Source organism: Choloepus didactylus, chromosome 17 (genome assembly GCF_015220235.1).
Source record: "Choloepus didactylus isolate mChoDid1 chromosome 17, mChoDid1.pri, whole genome shotgun sequence".
NCBI lineage: Eukaryota > Metazoa > Chordata > Mammalia > Pilosa > Megalonychidae > Choloepus > Choloepus didactylus.
Genome location: NC_051323.1, coordinates 56,591,897 through 56,613,784, shown reverse-complemented (window position 1 = coordinate 56,613,784; position 21,888 = coordinate 56,591,897).

The window sequence follows — 21,888 nt, the reverse complement described above, 5'->3', positions numbered from 1 at the left end:
GGTTAGGGATATGGGAGGATTCGAGTTTCCTTTTCTTTCTTTTTTCATCTTTTGCTTTATTTCTTGTCTGGAGTAATGAAAAGGTTCTAAAAATTGAACAAAAATTAACTGCGGTGATGAATGCACAGCTGTATGAGGGTACCTGGGGCAACTGATTGTACACTTTGGATCTTTGGATAATTGTATGGTATGTGAACAATCTCAATAAAAATTAAAAAAAAAAAAAACTAATGGGGGGATAAGGGCTATGGGATGTTTTGGGTTTTCTTTTTTATTTTTACTTCTTTTTAGGAATAATGAAAATGTTCCAAAATTGATTTTAATAATGACTGCACAACTATGATGATACCGTGAGCCAATGATTGCATACTTCAGATGGATTATATGGTGGGTGTGCCAGTTTGCTAATGCTGTCCATTATGCAAAATACCAGAAATGGATCAGCTTTTATAAAAGGGGTTTATTTGGTTACAAAGTTACAGTCTGAAGGCCATAAAGTGTCCAAGGTAATGCATCAACAATCAGGTACCTTCACTGGAGGATGGCCAGTGGCATCTGGAAAACCTGTGTTAGCTGTGAAGGCACATGGCTGGTGACTGCTCCAGAGTTCTGGTTTCAAAATGGCTTTCTCTCAGGACGTTCCTCTCTAGGCTGCAGCTTCTTTCCAAATGTCACTCTCAGTTGCTCTTGGGGTGTTTGTCCTCTCTGAGCTTCTCCGGAGCAAAAGTCTGCTTTCAAAGGCCATCTCCAAAATGTCTTTGTAAAGTGCAGTTCCTCTCTCAGCTCCTGTGCCTTCTTCAAAGTGTCCCTCTTGGCTGTAGCAAGCTCACTCCTTCTGTCTGAGCTTATATAGTGCTCCAGTAAACTAATCAAGGCCCATGCTGAATGGGCACGGCCACACCTCCATGGAAATTATCCAATGAAAGATCTTGCCCACAGTTGAGTGATCATATCTCCATAGAAACATCCAATCAAATGTCTCCAATCCAATCAACACCAATACATTTCCTGCCCACACAAGACTGCATGAAAGATAATGGTGTTTTCGGGAACGTAATACATCCAAACTAGCACAGTGGGTGAATATATCTCTATAAAATCACATTAAAAAAAAAAATGCAGCCTGTCAGTGAGCAGGGAAATCACCACCACAAATACCTCATCCAAAGAAATCAGAAGAAGAAGGCAATGCAAGGGAAGGCAAGTTTAAGATACCCATCAAGACACAAGCTCTTACAACTGGGCACCAGATATTTCTTGTACAACTCCACTTGAGTGTCTCCTTTTGTAAGTTTTCCACAAAACTGAAAGTGCAGAGGACATTTAGATTCTAAATCCAGCTCTTATGCATGTGGCAAGGCCTGAAGGCAGTATTTGATTTTTTAGGCTAAAATGGAGGAGAAAGTACACATGGAATGATTTTCTCTGCCAACCAGAAAGCAATAAGCAATATGGCATCCAACCAGGGAGGGGGCATGCACTTAACCCATCACATTAAGAATTCTGCACACACGGGGAGAAAGCACCACGGCAGATACAGGAGTCTTATTTTTATTAACAATAATCCCCTGACAAAAGAAGTGAGTGATTTGCTTCCAAATGAGACCAACTATTTCACAGGCACAGTTGGAAGAACCTAGCTGTTTAAGCTGGCAGTTTTAAAAATACAAACAATTAAATGTTTGGCTAGAAAAGAATTTTAGGAACTTTATTTAGGACTGAAGCCAGCTTTGGTAGTTTGAAATAAACATAGCGTGTTTCATTATGGGGTTAAGGAAGTAACATAAAATATTTTCCACCAAATTTGTCTCCAGGTAGTTGTAGTGAAATTCAGTCAGCAATTTCAATATAATTTAAAAGAAATAGCAGGCAGTCCCTTTAGCAATTAAAGACACATCTCAAAAGATAAATAAAATGGAGTAAACTCAACTCAGCCAAAGGCAATCAATCCTGCATGGTGCTGAGAGCGAAGAAAGTAAACCAGTAAAGGAAACAATGTTAGTTCTTACATAAAGGAGATAATGTACAGTGAGGGAGAAGAGTAGGTAAATATGTGGAAGGGCTGACAAAATTATAGCAATCAAGAATCCAGCTGAATTAAAAGCCGAAAAACTGACTGGACCCAGATGGAGAACAATTAAGAGAAGTCAATGGCCTGCAAACGAGATAAAATTCTAAAAAGTCTGATAGTTGCCAGTCCAGATATGAGACACAAGAATTTATTTTTAAGAGCTATGGTGATGACAAGATGATCTCTAGTCATCATAGCAGAAAGAAGTCCATCTACCACCTGTATGTCAAGACCCTTACAGGAAGGACTTCATATTCCCCATGATGTTTAATTTCAAGACTTCGCTAGGTTATGGTTTCCTGTTGTTCGGTAAAGCAAGCTCTGGCTTGATTGTTCCTGTAAAGGTATTTTATAAATGGACTTGCATGCATAGCCAGTTGACTGCATCTATGGCTGACTGAATCTACAATCATCTCATCAGTTGTAAGTCTTAAAAACCAGAACTGAGGATTTGGGCCATCAGAAAGAAGAATTTCTACCTCTTCTTCAGACTTCCAGCTTCTTCTGGGAAATTCAACATTATCTTCATCAAAGTTTCAAATCTACATCCTATCTTTCAGAATTCAGACCTGCCAATCCCCATGGTCACATGAGCCAATTCCTGTAATAAATCTCTTAATGTTTACATATAAGTACACACTGTTGGTTTTGTTTTTCTGAAAAACTCTATCTAATATATTCTCTGATGCCCCAAACATTCACCTCTTAACAATGTATGGATAAAAGGCAAATAATGAAATGAAAAGAGAATGGATTCAAAATCAGAGAACCGGGGTTTAAATCTAGTTCTATAAATTTCCAGTTATGCAACTGTGGGTAGGCCACCTCTTCTCTCTAAGCTTCAGTACATGTTGGTATTTTCTAAAGGAGGTAATTCCTACTTCATTAAAATGAGGCAGGTCAGTTAGAGGCCTAGGGAATACTCTTACAGATTATAGAAAAATTTTGACAATTTGTTATGTGCAAGTTAGAATGCTACTAAGCATTTTACATATATTATTTCATTCAATTAGTAAAGCTGAGCTGAGACTGAAGTCTATTAACTGATTTCACAGATGAGAGTATTAAAATTCATTTCCCATAATCTCCTTTCTCTTTTCAAATGATGACATCAAAATCAGATAAAGAGAAAAAAATCTATTTGGCAGTGGAGTCACCAATTGTATACATAAGCCCTTTAATTGTCAGTAAAGGACCTCAGAATCACTCAGAATTCTGAGGAATGGAGTCTTAACTGCTGGTAGGCTCTCCTCAATATTTGGCCAATTCCCAAATCATCATTGCTTCTTTGCTCATTTGTTTGTTTCCCCCTATGAATATGACCACCTTTGCTCTTCCACCGATACAACGGGTTTTACTAATCACTTGTCTCAGTCTCAGTATGAAATAGAAACCATACTACTTCTTTGTTCCCAATGGAATAATTTCATAGTCTCCTTTAAAATATCTAGAAAGTCCAGAAAAACAGATGAAGAGAGCTAACAAACTGTTCAGATTCTTAATGTAGAGACAACACAGATCAAAACAAACACAAATTATCAGACCATTACCAACACCCTGTGAAATAATGTAATCTTATTTTCAGAGAAGTAGAGCTGTCAAATTCCCTTAGTGCTGTTAAAAAGGAATGTCCAATTTTAAGACATTCGTCTCTCAAGTTCTTCCTTGTGGGAACAATCATACCATCTGTGAAAGTAGAGAAAACAGAGGTAGATATGCTGACAAGATCCTTGAAGAGGATAACCAGCTGGCAGTCCTGACAGGCACTAGGGAAGTGACAGCGATTTAGGGGAATCAACATGTGCAGGACTTAGCTGTGGCCCATCCAGGCTTATTTCCATACAGTTCATTTCTATCCTGGTTGCTCTGTCTGAAGGATATTCTCTAGCCAGTTATCAAAACAGAGCAAACATGCAGTGAAGTGAAGCACCTTCGTTAATTACTCCAAGGAGACCAGTATTGTCCAGTTACATGAGAGTCATATGGCTCTGTTACTTAGAAGTCCTCAAGCAGAGAGAGATGACTGGAGACAGTGGCCTAGATTCTACACCCACACATGCTTCTGGTTAGTTTTTTGGTTTTGTAGAGGGTGCTCCCTGAGCACAATTCTGTGGGATCTTTCCTAGAATTTTTAGCCCAACCCAGACCTACCAAATCAGAATATATAAATTGCCAAGAGCTCAGGAGATGTGTATGCGCATTAAAATTGAGGAGCCCTTTGCTAGGGGATCAACTTTTACCTTAAGTCAGTTGAGACTTAGATTACCAGGTCCAAGTCAAAACGGGAAAGGAAAGTTGGGAAATAATGCAAGACTGATTGGTACCATTGGACCCAATTGATGGTAAGCTGGAGAAAGAAAGGAATCCACTTTATCCAATTCATTTGCGGCATGCTGGCTTTTTACACACATATTGCAGCCTGAGGTAGGAGTATGCCCTAAAGACCTGGGGAAACAGCCTCTTTAACCCATATGCACACATGGTACTCCACTGGGCACAAAGGCCTCCATGACTGAGTTTCACACCTTTTTGTTTCACCTGCTCCTGCCTGTGGACGTGGCGTGACCTGCTACTCCTGATGCCATAGCACATCCAGACCCCTCTTCTCCAGAGTACAGAAAGAGCCTTGTTCCTGATAACTGACTTCACGGAAAATATCTTTATTCTGGCTCCCTTCATGGATTATTTCTCCATCCTGCCAGTACTTGATGTGGAGATGACTAGGCTGAAAGGAACTGTAGAGGAATATTCAGGAGCAAATGTGATCAATTTCCAGTTGCTATAATCAGAGTTAGTGCTGAGGAAAAAACACATGGCCTTTTGGGCTGGAATTTAGAATAAGAAATTCATGGATAATGGAGGTGAGGGATTTTGTGTTTGATGCCCTGTATCCACTGCATCAAGCAATTAAAGTCTTCCCTTCTCTTCTCTGTTACAGGGGACAAATTCCTGAAACCTCCACTCACCCAGCTCCTTCATCCACTGGCTTCAAGGTAGATTTGACCAAAGGGAGGCACAGGAAGGGGATTCGATGGGCAGAGGAGAGGAGAAGCCACAATGTTTCTCTCATGGCTCTACGCTGAGAACTGTCTCTGGCATTGACTCTACTTCTTTGTCCTTCCAGTTCTTTCAAGGAGCCCCTTCCACCCTACATCTACCTCAATAAGGGATTTCTCCCACCATGATTCCACCTTGAGCACAGCAAGGCTCTTACCATGGTTATCCAAATCCCTTCCAAGCGGCCCAGCTCTTGGGTTCTGGTAATTCCACCTTCTCCCTTTGTCCCTCCACCACAGAGTTGGGAATAACACCCCATTATTACCTCTTCAGCATTTCCCAAAACTTTGTAAATTGTTCCCCACAGTAAATGTCTTATATTGAATGATCTGGGAGGGACTCTGTTTTGCTGATCTCACCATGACTGATACACTGACCTGGTATTCTCGCAGCTTAAGCATCAAAGACCTCCCTGTGGGAAATCTGGCCCAGTGGGAAATGCCATTGAAATTAACCTTCAAGGTTAGAATGAGGATCATAGAATTGTATAGCTAGGGAGAACTTTACGAGTTATCTAAGCCTGTCAATTCACAAATAAGGAGCCGCTCCTCAGAGACAGTAAGTGCGGTACCCAGTCTCACAGTTATTAAATGGCAAATTCAAGAGTAGTTCCGTAGCCTGTCTGATCTGTGCATGTAGAGCATGCTTTCACTGATCCGTATTTCTTCTGTACTGTTTTCTGCCATCCTGAAACCATATGCAAGTTTTATACCAAAGACTGCATATAGATATTTATTTATCTTTGAATAAATCAATGTACAATTTTGGGATTATGTCCTTTCCACATATATAAATTTTTACTAAATTTTTGGAAACCTATAAAATATAGTTACCTGTGTGCATATACACACATACGATTTTTATTTGCATATGAACTAAGATAAAAGACTGACAGAAGATTTAAAACATAAAGGATGACATAAAAAAAAGTAAAAGGGTATCAGGACCATAAAATAACTTAATGATAAAGCCCTGTGGGGAAATATGACTTCAGGGACAAATAAAAATGGACAACTGGATGCATTATGGTATTTTCTAGAAAATACTGTAATAGTTCTTTTAAGAGAGAAAGAAAGTTTGCTGAATAAACATCCTAAGAAGTTAAAAGAAAATAAATGTTAATGGCATAATGTTGTAAATGCTGTATAAAATCAGCAAGCTGAAAGGCTCAATTTAGGGAAGAGATCAATAGAGAAGATAAGAGAAAAAAGAAAAACAGTATACAATTCTTGAAAACATTACTGGCATCTACAGCAACATTTCTGGCAGGTGGTAGTGTTAAAATCAAGAGCATAGACTACAGAGTCAAACTACTCAGGCTTAAGAACAAGCTCTGCCACTTACTTGCTGTGTGTATTTGTTAGGGTGGCCCAAGCTGCAGCAAAAATAAGGACCCCAAAATATATTATAGTTTAAATATAGCAGAGGTTTGTTCTTCACTTAAGAAACAGTCCAATTTGAGTCTCCTGATCAAATATGGCTCCACAGTGGATTCTGGTATACAGCTAGCTACATTGTGTGACCAAGGACTGGTTACTTAAATTTTCTGGGTTTCTGTGCTTTTCTCTTCTGTAATGTCAGGATAATAATATTGTTCCTGTAGGGCTAGATGAATCCATGCATGTGAAATACTTAGAAAAGCAGTAGTAAACATTCAATAAGAAACAATCATTATTAATAATATTAATATTAGTACAGATTGGCTATTTTTGAACTTCTGACTAGCTAGGTCAAAGCTTTCATGTTTTTTAAATAAGGTGGTACTGATGACTCAATGTGCTCTATCAGTTGAAGGTTAAGAAATGGCTACTGTCTAAACTTGACTTCTCCAGAGCAATGGTTCTTAAACGTGAGCGTACATCAGAATCATCTGGAGAGTTTACTAAAACTCACATCACTAGGCACCACCCCCAGAGTGTCTGATTATGTGAGTCTAGGAGAAAGACAGAGAATTTGCATTTCTAACAAGATTTCACATAATGCCAATGTTGCTGATTTAGGGACCACATTTTGGGGGCCATTGCCTTAGGACGGGATCAAAATGGGTACACTGCCAAAGAAAAGTTAATTAACATCTCCCACCCCCTTTTCTTACTCTGCCTTGACCATATATCACCAAGTCTGGCCCTGTAACACTCTGGTTTTCTTAGCTTGGCTTCCTCTTTGCAAAGAGGTCCATGGTAGTAGCATACATCTTCCCATTTCCTTTCTTTGCCCTTGGGGACCTTCAACTTCTGTCAGAAAAAGTAAATTTGCCTCTTAATAACTTAGTCATATATTAAACAATGTTCATTTATTTCCTCTGGTCTGCAAATTCATATTGTAAGGAAGGTCCTCTGTTTTAATATGGTACAATTTCCCCCAACCCCTCAACCCTCACTTTGCATGGACATCCTCATGAAATGCAAACTAAACTTCTATGTTTGTTTTTAAAATCAACTATAATAAGAATACTGCAATGAACTACGAAGGAGAATTAAATGCATTCCTTCTTCTCTACACCCCACAACCATTCCCACTCTCCCACACCTCTCCCCAACTCTACTTCAAAAATGAAGTCTAAATTATTCAAGCCTGAGATAGCAAAATAGTGGTTAGTTTGAATTTAGCCAGCAGATGTGTTTTTTTACCAGCATGCTATTTGAAAAGAATTTAAATTTGATTATGTTTAGCAAGTTATGCCTGCTTCCAGTTAGCTTCAGTCCTCACCACTCCCTCTTCATTATAGCCTACTTATTATTACCTGCCCCTGAAATGTATTCAAATTTGCAATTCATTCTGGTAACCTGTAACCTGGACCTATCATTCTCTTCTTTCCTCCTGGCCTCCAACTTCCTATGACTCCTTGTGCTTCACCTAAATTCACCTACTTATTAATCGGCAAATATAGCATGTGCCTCAGCAATAGCAAGCTTTTACTCCTAACACAGGCTCAACTGGCCCCATCTTCCTCCATTTTCATCTATAAAATGAAAAAATGATAAAATCTTTCAGGTTTTCCAGACAAAATGGTTGTCCAAGCACATATAGGCATCCTCTTATCTTGCTACAAACTCATTGCAACTTTGGATGAAATAACTTTTTAAATATCTCAAAGAGATAGCTGATCTCAAATGGAGAAAAAGGAAAATTTCCATATGGAAAGTCATAAAAGACAGAAATCATTAAAAAATGATAAGAGAGAAAGCCCCCACCATCCATATGGGTACTAGAATCAGATGGAAACCTTAGGGACTAGAGTTCTAATATTTGGGCAAAGAAAAGAGTTAAATCCATGAGGCCCTGTGCTTGGCAGATATCCAAAACAGAGACCCCTACATAAAGCTAAGAACAGAAAACAGATTGCATGGTCTGTGAGCTAGGATCCAAAAATCTGCATCCATGCGTCTAGGATTGTAAACCTCGGCTGGGAATAAAAGTGTTGATACTCTCCAAACATTGAGGACTGACAGCTTGGTATGCTGAGCCCTCTATCTTGGGGCTTGCCCTTATGAAGCTTGTTGCTGCAAAGGACAGACTAAACCTGCTTACAATTGTGCCTAAGAGTCTCCCCGAGTGCCTCTTTGTTGCTCAGATGTGGCTCTCTCTCTCTAACTAAGCCACCTTGGCAGGTGATCTCACTGCCCTACCCCCTACGGGGGACCTGACTCCCAGGGGTGTAAATCTCCCTGGCAACTCAGGATATGACTCACAGGGATGAATCTGGCCCTGGTAGTATGGACTTGAGAACATATTCTTGATCAAAAGGGGGATGCAAAATGAAACGAAATAAAGCTTCAGTGCTGAGAGATTTCAGATGGGGTTGAGAAGTCACTCTGGTGGACATTCTTAGGCACTATAGAGATAACACTTTTTAGGTTTTAATATATTGGAATAGCTAGAAGTAAATACCTAAAACTATCAAACTCCAACCCAGTAGCCTTGACTCTTGAAGATGATTGTATAACAATATAGCTTACAAGGAGTGACAGTATAACTGTGAAAACCTTGTAGATCACACTCCCTTTATCCGTGTATGGATGGATGAGTAGAAAAATGGGGACAGAAACTAAACGAAAAATAGGGTGGGATGGGGCGATGACTTGGTGTTGTTTTTTACTTTTGATTTTTATTCTTATTCTGATTCTTTCTGGTGTACGGCAAATGTTCAAATATAAATTGGGGTGATGAATGCATAACTATATGATGGTACTGTGAACAGCTGATTGTACACCATAGATGATTGTATGGTATGTGAATATATCTCAATAAATAGAATTTAATTTCAAAAAAACATAAAGACTTAAAAAAAAAAAGTGGTGATACTTTCAAAAGTAGAGCCTTCAGCCTGTGCCAAATAAAGGCATGGTACCAAAATGATGAAGAAATCCTGAACCAAAAAATTAACTTAAGAACTGGTCTAAGATCAGTAAATCCCATAGAATTCTGACCCTTTCCTTCATAGATTCCCAGAGAAGACTAACCCACTAAGGATGAGATCATTAACAATAAATAAGCACATCTAAGGAAACTCACCACCCTACAAAACAGGAAGAAAATATAACAAAACAGAAATCTGTATCTGACAAATTAAAGGAAATGGAACAATTTAAAGGACTTCAAAATATTTAGATTTTAACTGATCAAAAAAGAAAAGGAGAGAGGAGAACCCCTAAAACAAGGAGAGAACTTTTAAAATTCTCAATTATTGCTTAAATGGAGACCAGACATATTTGAAGAGAAAATTTACAAATCAGAAAATACCTGAGGAAATAGTCAGAATGTAGTACATAAAAAATGAAACGAAAAATATATAAGGAAGTTAAATGACATAGATGATAAAAAATAAAGAAGCTGTAGTCAAGGATTTCTAAGATCATTGTCAGTTTGAAAGATTCACTAGGACACACAGAACTCAGAAAAGCTGTTATACTCAGAGTTATTGCTTATTACAGCAAATGGACATATATTAAAACCAGCAAAGGATAAAGGTACATAGGGTGGAGTCCACGAAAAACCACACATGAGCTTCCAGTAGTCATCTCCCTGTGGCGTAGCATAGACATGCTTAATTCTCTCAGTGACAATGTGTGATAATATATACAAAATATTGCCAGCCAGCTCACCAGAACCTTGGTGCCCAGGGTTTTACTGGAGAATAGTCACAAAGGCAGAGAAACCCCTCTTGACTGACATTAACTATTGTTTCCAGACCCCCCAGAGGTCAAATTGATATAGTGTGGGCTAGGGCCCCAGGGCTACAAAAGCAGGCATTCACTATACATCACATTGCTAGCATAAACTATCTGGTGTGGACCAGTCTCTGGTATACAAATATACTTTTAGCAGGCAGGATATTCCAAGGGCTCAAAAGTTATCTCCCAGGAACCAGACAAGGTCCAGTCTCTTCTTTGGAACGTGCAAGATCTGATCATCCATGCTGAGTTAACTTTTTACTGCACAGAAGCAAAATATTAATTTTGGTTAAATCTAAAGAAGTGAGTCAGCTTCATGCATATGTGCCATATTGCCTAAACATTAAATACTTTATGAACTCTGTCCCATGTGGAATAAAGAATAAAAACAGAGTCTCTGACTTCAAAAGCATAAAAGAGCTGGTAGCAACCATAGTGGTAGTAGCAGCCATTGTATTAAATTTGTATCTTATAAGCTGACAACAAGGAAACTACTGAACAAACAGTACAAGACGGTATGTGATTTTGAATTGGAAAAGCTATTCCAGAATTTACTTTGTGGAGCTTATGTTTAAGTTTGTTCTGCCCTTACCATTGTGTTTGCTTTACATCTCTCTAGCCTAGCAAATTATGGTGACCCACCCTTGTATTCCTTATACCATGTTTTTCCGATTAGAATGGCCTCTTTCAGTCAAACCATAGAATTCTTTTTCTAAACAATGTTTCTTAGCTGTGTCCACCTGCTTCAGAATCACCTGAGATAATTATTAAAAATCCTCTTCCCAAACATAATGACTCAGAGTCTCTAGGAGTGGGTCCCAGAAATTTACATTGTTAACAGCCTTGAGCAATCCATAAACACATGAAGTTTGATGACCCACCATTCTCAAAGGTCCTAAAGACTCCCCTCTTAAAAGAGGTCTTCCCAGCTCCAGCCATTCAAAATGACTCCAGTCACCTGAGACTGTAAATTCTTGGATGGCTATAAAAGCACCCATTTCCTCCACATCACCCAAGAAGATCTAACACTGAGATTTAAAAACAGTGATACTCATAAAAAGAATCACTACCAAAATTCACCCAGCTTTCCCAGAATGTGGAACATTCACCCAGTCTCCAAAGAATCTACAATAGCTAACTTTACATCTTTCTTTCCAGATCTGATTGATTCTATTAAAATTGCCATTTCTTCAGTGAATTTCAAGAGAAGCAGCCAGGAATGGTCCAATGTGTACATCTGGCAATGAAAATGTTGTTACTCTAATACTTATTTCTTTCTCATTTCATTCTTAGACTTTGGATGTTATCTATAATGAAGAAAAAAATAATGCAATTGGTAATCAGGAAGGTAGTGCATATATTTTTTTTAACATCAAATTTGTTACAGGCAATTTGTACTTTGAAGCCCTTAGACAGCCACTTGATTAGATTTCCTCCATTTGCTTGTCCACATGGGGACACATTTCAACATGCGCATAAGCCAGAAGGAAACTGTCTGTGGTCTTTATCAATCAGGGAGATGCAAGTTTGGATCCACAGTGGGGCAAAAGTCCTGCTGCGCATAATGAAGCTGTGAAATTGCAATTCTTCTCTCTAGATGTTCCTCTGGCTTCGGTGTCACCCAGGGCTGCTCTTTCCCTCCTCCCTGACCTCTCTGCCCTTGTTCACAAGTATCTCTGCTCTTGCCCGACCCACCTTCTTGTCTCTAGGGATTCCAGGAGACAGAGGTATCTATAGAGCTGTAATAATAGCAATTACAGGTGCACTCCAGAGGAAAACCAAAAAATAAAGCCACAGCATTCTCACTGGACTCAGCCCTTGCAGTCTTCTTTCTTCCCACACTGTCCATGATGTCATATTCCATAGAGAATAAGCCAGAGATGAATTTAATGAAGCTATGTCCAGGACACCATGACTCTACTGGGGACTTGTGAGAGAAATGTGAACTCAGCTTCAGTTCATTTAACCTTTCATAGTCTCAGTTTCTTCATCTTAAATTGGAGCAACATTTGCAACAGAAAACAAATTATGAAGGTTATGTTAATTGTGAAGTGCTATAGCTGATGATACATGAAAGCGCTGGCCACTGTGCACAAGGAACTTGAAATTCAATAGTTTCCATGGTGGCAGGGCAGCTTGAGCATATAGAGCACAGCCGGGGTCCATCTTCTGTCCAACCATGACCTTCGAGACCAACATTAGGGGTGTTTATTCTGAAACTAGAACTAAAGCTGCTTAGAATAGCAAATTGGAAAAACCAGAAAATTCTCATTAAATAACATTTATAGTATAATAAAACCCTTCTAGACTTAAGAGTAGGCACTTTAAGGTCTCTAATAGAAAAGGGCTGGTGAGATGCTCTGTCACTATGATACAAATGAAGCTGTGAGTGATTCTGGATTCAGGGTAAATAGTAAGAGGAGGTCACATACTCTACCTACTATTAAAGAATGATGAAGGTTCACAATGGAGAAATTTCCTGTGAAAGTAAAATCAGTTCCTCTGTTATCAATTCATATAATCCAAATCCAGTGTTGGGGCTACTAGGACTGAACCAGAGTGCTTTCACAGCTCATCACAAAAGCCTCCTAAAAGGTAACATGTTCTCAGGGCACTGAGAGGCTGAGAGTAAGCACAACTGTCTTGACTTGTGTTGAGCAATAAATCTATTATAGGATAGAAAGAAAATAATTCCATTTCTCCTAGTAGGATGTTCTGGAGAGAGAGCAATACTCAAGACAAAGGGAAAAGGTTCAGGATTCTTCTTTTAGACTCTGGGGGTTTGTCTCTTAGGAAGGAAAGTTTTCTGGAGACCAGAAAACTCTCCTGCCACAGAGTGATCTGGGAAGTTAGTTAAATGAACCCCTCTTCACAGCTCTGGTTCATATTCCTCTTATCCTACTTGCTTATCTCCTGACTTTTCCATTCCCACTCGCAGATTCCTTGCCTGAGACCTCAGACCAGCTTTCTGCTTGCCACCATCCTGCAATCCCTTGACAGCTCTTGATTACCACCCATTCTCTGCTGTAGATCCCAGACTTCTCTGCCAGAGCTGCTTGCTCACTCACCTCTCCAGCCGCTGTCTTCTACCTCCCTGGTCCTACCAGTCTCATCTCCTGCCCACTGCTCAGATGGGTCATGGCACTTCCTTCCTGGCTTCACTTGTCATGTCCTCCAGCTCCTATTATTCATACGTCTGTGCCAACACCAAAAGTGATATCAATGTTCTTTACAAAATGTCCTTGTAAGGTGGTGATGTTCACCCTTCAGAAGAGAATAGCTGACTTCTGGCTAGAATATGCAAGGAGATTAGTCTAATGAAGGCAGTCATCTTGTCCCTGCTATGGCTGTCTGGAATTGTGGTTGGGCCTAAAGACAAACTGAACAGAACTTTCCCTTCCTTTATGAAATGGGGCAAAGATATTATGCATCTATTGACTAAAACCTAAACACCCAAACCAGCCCTGGACAGAGGCGAGTATCCCCTGAATGGTAAAAATTTGTAGAACAGGCCTAAAGAGCTGGCCATTGCCCAAGTATCTCCTGTAAGTACTCTTTCTTTCTCCTACCTGCTATACTGCCATGGTATCCTGCTGGAGGGAGTATTAATAAGGTTGCCTTGGAAAGACTCCAAAGTGACTAACTCATACACTGACAGACTCACCTATACCTATCATTAATATACTAAAATCTATTTTCATCTCAAAGGCAGAATAAGGAGGACATGGTACAAATAACCAACAAGTTTGTGTGGATGAGGTTGACAAACCCAATGCTATGATCAGGAGGCATTATGACTCCGTATTATCTGAACATGGGGACTGTGGGAGGCTGAGAAAGAACAGATGACACCGCAAGGACAATTGGAAGACAAAGAAATTTTGAATATATCATAATTTTGCCTAGGGAAGTCTTTCCTCATATTGTCTGCACAATTTTGCTCCTCCCCTCCAGAAAACCTGGAGAATCAACCCAGGTGTTTTATAGCCCAGATAGCTGGGGGAAGGCAGCCAGGCTCAGACAGCCAAGGACTTCAGAGAATTTGATCTATGGCTGTAAATCCAGATCACTCCTAAGATTAAGGGTGAGCATCCAAAAGATGCAACTTCCAAAGAAGACATGGATTTAAAAACTTTTTCATCATATGCCAGTCTAGATTAAAATTTCATTCTTTATCCAAACATAGCTTTGTTTCCAGAAGTTGAAGAATCAAAATTACTGTTTTGAAATGTCCCTCAGTCCCATAATATATTTGGTTATGTAGCTGGATATCTGTTTTGTAATCATTTATCACTTTAAAAGGAAAAGCCTGAAGGGGAAAAAAGAGTGCTTGTTAGGATTTATTTTATTTATTGTAAGAGGTTCTAGCCCTTCAGTCCCAGAAATTGTCTCTTTAGCTCATTCTCTGAAGTCATGTCTAATTTACTTCAGAAGCAATACATATTTTGTGTCACATAGTCTATTTAGCAGAGTTGGGTTGTTTTATTACCCAAGGCTATTTCCTTCTGTGATATATATTTACAAAATTTGAAGGAGCCCTCTTTTTGCATGGTGTTTTCCATACAATCTTTCATTCATAATAAATGTCTTAAGAATCAAATACACTTTAGATGTTTAGTTTAAAAAGAATTATTGTATATCTAAATGATAAGATATACAAATGACCTTATAATAATGAGATCCGTGCCTTTTATTTGTTAAAAGGAGATTTCATAAGTTTTCCAAGCTTATAATCTTACTGATTTTTTATAACATGCCTTGTGATAACTACTACACAGGTAAGAAACTGTGGTTGGTGATGTTGGTGTTATGTTGGTATTTAGGTTTAACCTATGCTTCTTTGTCTTTTCCCTACCTGTCAGAATCCTGGACCCCCCAGTTTTGACACTGGCTGAGGCTGTAGTAGTCTACTCCAGTGAGTTACAAACACCAGTCTATGAAGAAGTGTGAGTGAAATGATGATGTCATTAGTGGGGCCTTCGATGTTGTGATCTTAGACAGACCAAATCTTGGGAGATTTGTGGAACCAATCACATGTCTTTTTAATATCCATAAAAGGGCTGTGGCCTGTTAGAGAGGAAAATTATAAAAATGATCCAGCATTCAACCAATCAGGAAAAAGGCTGGTTAAAAGAAGTTATCTGCAACCTCATTTATATGGTACAGACTCAAACCAGATGAAAGGTGTTTGGTAACATGTAACTTGGGCCTAAGAGAATCCAACTGAATTTGAAGAGCATGGGATAAAACTTATAATAGCAATGAGCGGCAACAGTTCATGTTCTCTCTGTGGTGCAGGGTAAATCAGATCTGTCCAGGTTAAAACAAAACAAAACTTCAGGTCAATAAGCTGTTCCAATTCTTGTGGGATGGTGTCACAGACTGAATTGTGTCCCACAAAAAAGATATGTTCAAGTCCTAACTCCTGGTCTGTGGACATGATTGTATTTGTAAAATGGACATTTGAAGATGTTATTAGTTAAGGTGAAACCAAACTGGACTAGGCTGGGCCCTAACCCAATAGGACTGGTGTATTTATGAGGAGAGGAATTTGTACACAGAGAGACAGAGGCAGATATTAAGTTTTGCCTCCACAAACCAAGGAAGGCCATGGATTACCCACCAGAAGTGGACACATGGCATCCCTCTCCCACTCCTTGTTGAATACATAACCAGTCAGCTCCAGGTGAAGAGGAAGGGCCACCAGGGGCCAACAGTAACGCATCTCCCTGTACACTTTTTTCCTCTCCAGGCAGGGAGAAAAGGGAAGAAGCAACTGGTCCTTTACTTCTCTGAGTTCACAAAGAATGCTGAACTGATTTTAACAGATAGAAATGCGGAGGAGAAGGGATTAGATATTCTCGCTGTGAAAGATAAATTGCACCAGATTATTAAAGAGATAATTTTATTCAGCTACTGCAATAGGGAGAAATGTCTCAAAGAAGAGGGAGAAACCTGGGGTTTTATAAAACAAGGGAGTCACTGCGGAAGTGTGGAAGTGGGTCTTATCCTTGAACAGGCCAGGGTTAGCCCAGCCATTTCTCAGAACATAGGAGGGTGAGGACATTTCTCAACCATACATGCTTTCTGGGGGTGCAGGGCTCAGATAGAGTTCAACATTGTCATCATATAAATACACCTATATGAAACTAGATTTTTAACAAATATTTACGACTTTAAAAATCAGTATCCAGGAAAAAGCTGAACATTTGGTTTTGTTTCATTTCCTTCTTTCCTTCCTTCCTTCCTTCTTTCCTTCCTTCCTTTTTAGTTTTTGTTACTATGAAACTGTGTGCTCAATTTGAAATACTTTTATCACAAAAAACACGCAAAACAAAATTTCATCATAAAATTTCTATATTCAAAATTAACAATTTATGTTCTCTCTGAAATGTACTGCTCTTTATTCTAAGTTGTGTCCTCTTTATTTATTTCTAAAAGTTTTTGTCATTTGTGAAATGATACTGACATGATACATTTTTATAACTGTCATTTCTTTTTAAAGTAAGTTAATAACCATATGTCTGTCCTCTGATTTTTTTTGTACAAAGTAATGTAGTTGGAGGGGTAACAAAAGATTTCCCTACCTTCTCTAATCTCAAACATCTTTCCTGCAGAGCTCTTTTATCATGCAAATATGTCTAGGAGAATTAACAGGTTGTCATTAACTCTTCAGTGTGAGAAAGTTTTCTTAGCAACTGCCAACTGGGTGACCTGGGGAAACCTGAGACTTCAGAATATTTTGGAGGGTGAAAGGAGAAAAAGAAAGAAGGGTCACATCCAGAGGAGGGGAAGAACACTGACAACACAGGATATTTGCCTCACAATTTTGCCAAAAGCCCATGTAAGTCCTGCTTAGCTGCAGTTTAACGTTTTCAATCTTTGGTTCCTATCTGTGCAGAGAACAAGCAATAAAATTATTTTATCTCTTTATCTTCAATCCTAACAACAGGAAATTAGAGTACAAACTTGAAAGTTGAAGTATCGAATCCAAGAAAATCTGTTTAGGCAGAAAAGTCAGAGCTGGGGTCCAGCCGTCAACAATACGGACCAAATTAAACATTGCCACAATTGGGCACCAGGAAGACTTCCTTGAAGGATAGACAGGCATTCAGGATGAGTCCCACCATCAGACAAGGATCGAGACAAACAGCCGATGTCAAGTGTACTCACTGTTGGCAAGAGATAGGCACTAGCATCTAGCAATAAGTAAAAGTACAGGTCAGAAGACAGTGATGCATGGCTGAGACACAAAAGTTCACCTTAGACCTAAGCACTGGGATACAGAGTCCAGATGCCACATGCCAAGTGAACTGCGGAACATAAGATAGACTTCATAAAGAACTAGAGAAGAAAATCAAGAAATTCCCTCAGGTCAAATGGAATGAAAGGAAAACCCAGTTAACTGTATGTAGAACCATGTAACCAGTCAGAATATGGCCAAAGCACAATCAACTTAATATAGAAGCTACACATCTAGGAGTATCCACATTTTTCTTTTGGGGAGACAAGCTATATACATAAATAAGAAGCATATACAAATTCTGTTTATAGACCTCATAATAATTTTTAAATAATAATGAAGAATTAATAATAAAAATAACCCTGTGTTCAAAGGAAGAAACACTACTCTTAATGGCAAGACCTGAGGGTACTTCTTCCCCTGGTACTTCATAAAAGAGAAAATGTGACTGTAATAAATTAAGTTCTCAGCAACATTCCTGCAGTATATTTAGCGATGAGTTTCAGAGCTCTATTCCTGGAAGGTCCCTCAATGAAGGACAAAACTGCCACTCAGTGAAAGCTCCAAGAACATAATATTTTAATATTCTAAATTAAACCAAGAGTGGAATTTAGAGAAGCTAAAACAGCTAAATCTTCCCTTTAAATGTTGTTTAACCCAGTGTTTCACAAATAAATTAACCACGAAATTTTTTGGAATACCTACACAACTGTCACCCCACTCCCTTATAAAATTTGCTATGATATAGTATAATGTCTCAGGAATGAGATGTTCAAAAGTAAAAGAAATCCCATAAAAAGTCTGTTTTAAAAATGAGTCATATAGTTCGCTTTCAAGGCAACCTCCTTGTCTGTGGCTAAAAGAAGAAAATTTTCTAAACATGCTGATCTCTTTCAGAAGTTGGTTATTTTTATTTTCTAAGATTTCAAATTAAGGAGACCTTAATGCACTTACTTGGTAACAAGGCAATCTGCACCAGCTGAATAAACTTGTAAGCCAGTTAGAGAACTCAAAGAACCCAAGGCGTCCCAGAGTTTGAAGTCACAGTTTGACAATCAGGCAGAGAGACTGGCACGCCCTACCCATCAAAAACAAAAAAGAACACTTACTTCATTCACTTTTGATGCCCTTGTGACAGGTGAGATGACTAATACACAGATAATATGAATGCAGTCTATTCACAGAAAAATTAATAAGGTGAAAGCAGGGAAGTTAGTACTTCCCATTGTGCACCTACTCTTTCTATACAGAAAATTAAACATTTAGTAGCATGAACTTCTCTTTCCTGCCACAGCCCTTAACACTTACCTCAGGCCTCACCACCTCCTCAAATTGTCACAGAATGAAGTCGGACCAGAAAAGTTGTTCTATCTAATTCTGCCTCTGCTTGAGTTGTGCTTATTTCCGGAGCATGCGCACTAACCTCCAACCCTGACCTTTCTTTACCTCTGCTCATTATAATAGTAGATTCTCCAACTCTAGGGCACCAGTCACCGTTCTCCATTTTTTGGCCAGAGAACAAAGTTCTGCTTTGCTTCACCAGATCTGGTTTCCTTCTATTGGTGTGAGTGTCACCAGAGAGGAGACCCCTTTCCAGGGTCCCACCCGAGGAGGGTCAGTAATGAAATCAATGTCCAAAAACAAATAAAACAGTTCATCTCTTTCTTCCATGCCATCAACACTCTCCTATAATTTTTCAAGCCCTGTCATGTGGCTGGAGCTGACAGTAGGCAACTGCTACCACTAAAATTTTCTGAGAAATTCATGTTAAGAATGCAAAAAAACTGGGGGCAATTTATAATGGTTGTGAATGACATCATCATGCTCTGAGCCTTTCTTTACATTCAAGATTCAGGACCCTGAAGGAAATGGTGGATTTACTGAAGTAATAGCAAACTTGTTTCTAAAAGAAAATATTTTGGTTTCTATTCAATACTGACAATCGTGACATGTAGACTGGGTCTCATCAAATCATTCTTGCAAGTTTACCAAAATTAGCAAAACCTTCATCTTTGTGTGCTATATGGATATAGCCAGTTCCCTGAACAGATACCACAAGGGAATTTGCAAACATAGGGTCTATGACCTGTGGCTCCTCATTTCCTGCTCTCATATCAAACTTCCACACTTTTTAGGGCAGCAATTTGTTCCTGTGCTCAAATGTCTTCTTTTGGTCATTAGCCTATTGTGACTAGATCCCCCTGGTTCTCCTAATTCATAAATTAGGAGTCCTTCTCTAAGAGATGACAAGCACTCTTTAGTAGTGTCCCTATCCATCATATAGGTTGGCTTCTTAAGTTTAAAGAGAGTCATAATGGAAATAAAAAGGTTAAAGTGCTCTTTTTTTCTTAGAGTTTATTGTTTTTGCTTCCTTATTTGGACATATTAGCCACGAGAAGAATAATAGAAATGTAAATTGTAATAGCAGTGCAGTTGCTAGAGGGCATTAGTTCTTACAAAACCTGTTCTTACAAAACCAGGTGTCCATTAATTTAAACTATAACCATTAATTTAAACTATAACCATTTTTCATGTAATTAAAATGTTCATGAGGCATAGTCATAAGAATCAATCATCTGGTCTACCTTTCTTGCTTATCAGAAAGAAACAATAATAATTAAAGGATGCCTTCAGCATTTTGCATGACAGGGCTTTGCAAAGTTATGAATGTAAAATAATAATCTCCCTTTTGGGCAAGATTATGCTTTGCTTTTGTGGTAATAAGAAAAGCAATGATGAGTATCAGAATGAAAGAAAGCCTTCCTAATGGTCCAAGAATACTTTTCCAACAATTTCTCTCATTAGGAGGAACACAGCTTATGAAAAATACATGTAAGTGAAACCTAATCAACTGTGAGAACCAAGATAAAATCCTGAAGATGGGTAAAGCAAAATAATTCAGATTTAATTCAAAGAAGATGCCCCAAGTTAGGACTGACTATATGAGGGCATGAAAGAGTAATGTAAAAGAGTTTCTGTGAAACTCCTGTCTATGTAGTTTCTCTTATTATGCCAGGATGTCCTCCATTCCTGTTCTCTAGGCAACATTGAAACCCTCCGTGGAAGGCCTGGAGGGGCTAGATTCCTATAGAAAGCCATACTACATATGCAGAGTCAACCTGAGAGGACAATGGAGAATAAAGATGAACTACAGCTGTGTCAGGTACAAAGGGAAAAAGCAACTCATCAGCTGGCAGGCATAAGTCCAATGAAATGCGTCTTTCTTAATCTTCAAAATTAATTTAACCAGTAGTCTAGAAAAAGCCTAGAGATATGACTTCCCCCTTTTCTCCTACAGCCTTGTCCTTACAATGGTGTGTAGGTAGTCCATGACAACTCTAAAGCATTCAAGATGGGAAAAATCTTTCTGCCCTTCAGAGATGTCTTCAAGTCTATCTTTTTGCTCCTCAGCACCCTCCCTGCACACTTTAAGTCAAGAAAGTTTCATTCTATTCATTTTCTCCTGTAATGAGGAAGCTACATCCTTTGACTGCAGAGGACAGAGGAATTCCTTGGTGCTTTTATCCTTTCTTTTTTCACTTGGAGCCTGAGCTTTTGTTTGTAAGTTTAGATTTATAAGCTCAGCTCCAAAAGCTGGTTTCTTTCAGGTACTTGGCAGACTGCTTTCCTTTAATCTTTCACTTCTCACTTTTTCTAGAGTCATTTCAAAAGCAGCAGAATGAAAAGTCAAAGGCAGGAGGAAGGAGGCTGCTATTCCACTGGCTGAAGATGGCTTCATATTTTCTGAGAAACACAGATAGGGATGGTCCCGTGTAAGTATTTTGTGGATACTCACAAAATAAAAAGACCAGGCTTTTTCTCCTCAGCCCCTCACCCCCACATCAAACTCAACACAGTGAATCTAGTTGTCCAAACTCAAATGATGCAGATTCATCTCCTTTTATTAATTCTGCAAGTCTGAAATAGCTTTTTGTCAAGTTGGTCTACCCAGTCCTGTCTGCACAGGGAGGCTGGAGGGGAGTCTGGAAGGAATGAGGCTAAGATTGGTAACTCACTTGCCCCTCTAAGCTTATATTTACAGGGTAGGCAGAAGACTAGCATATTAAGGCTGTCCATATAATGTCTCATGATGATGTTTAGAAAGACCCAATCATAGAAGATACAGAAAAACTGAAAACAACAGCTTACCAAGTTTTAGCAAATTTCCAAAGATGCCTTAGGAAAAAAAAAATGCCAATAACTGTACTTTTAGAAAAAGCTATTTCTGATGAATTTTTTTATTGTTTTCCTTTAGAGAAATTGCCTAGGTAAGATACTTTCCAAGTGGAGAATGCAATAGTGGTAGTAACAATATTTGCAAATCATTGTAATGTGGTTCTATA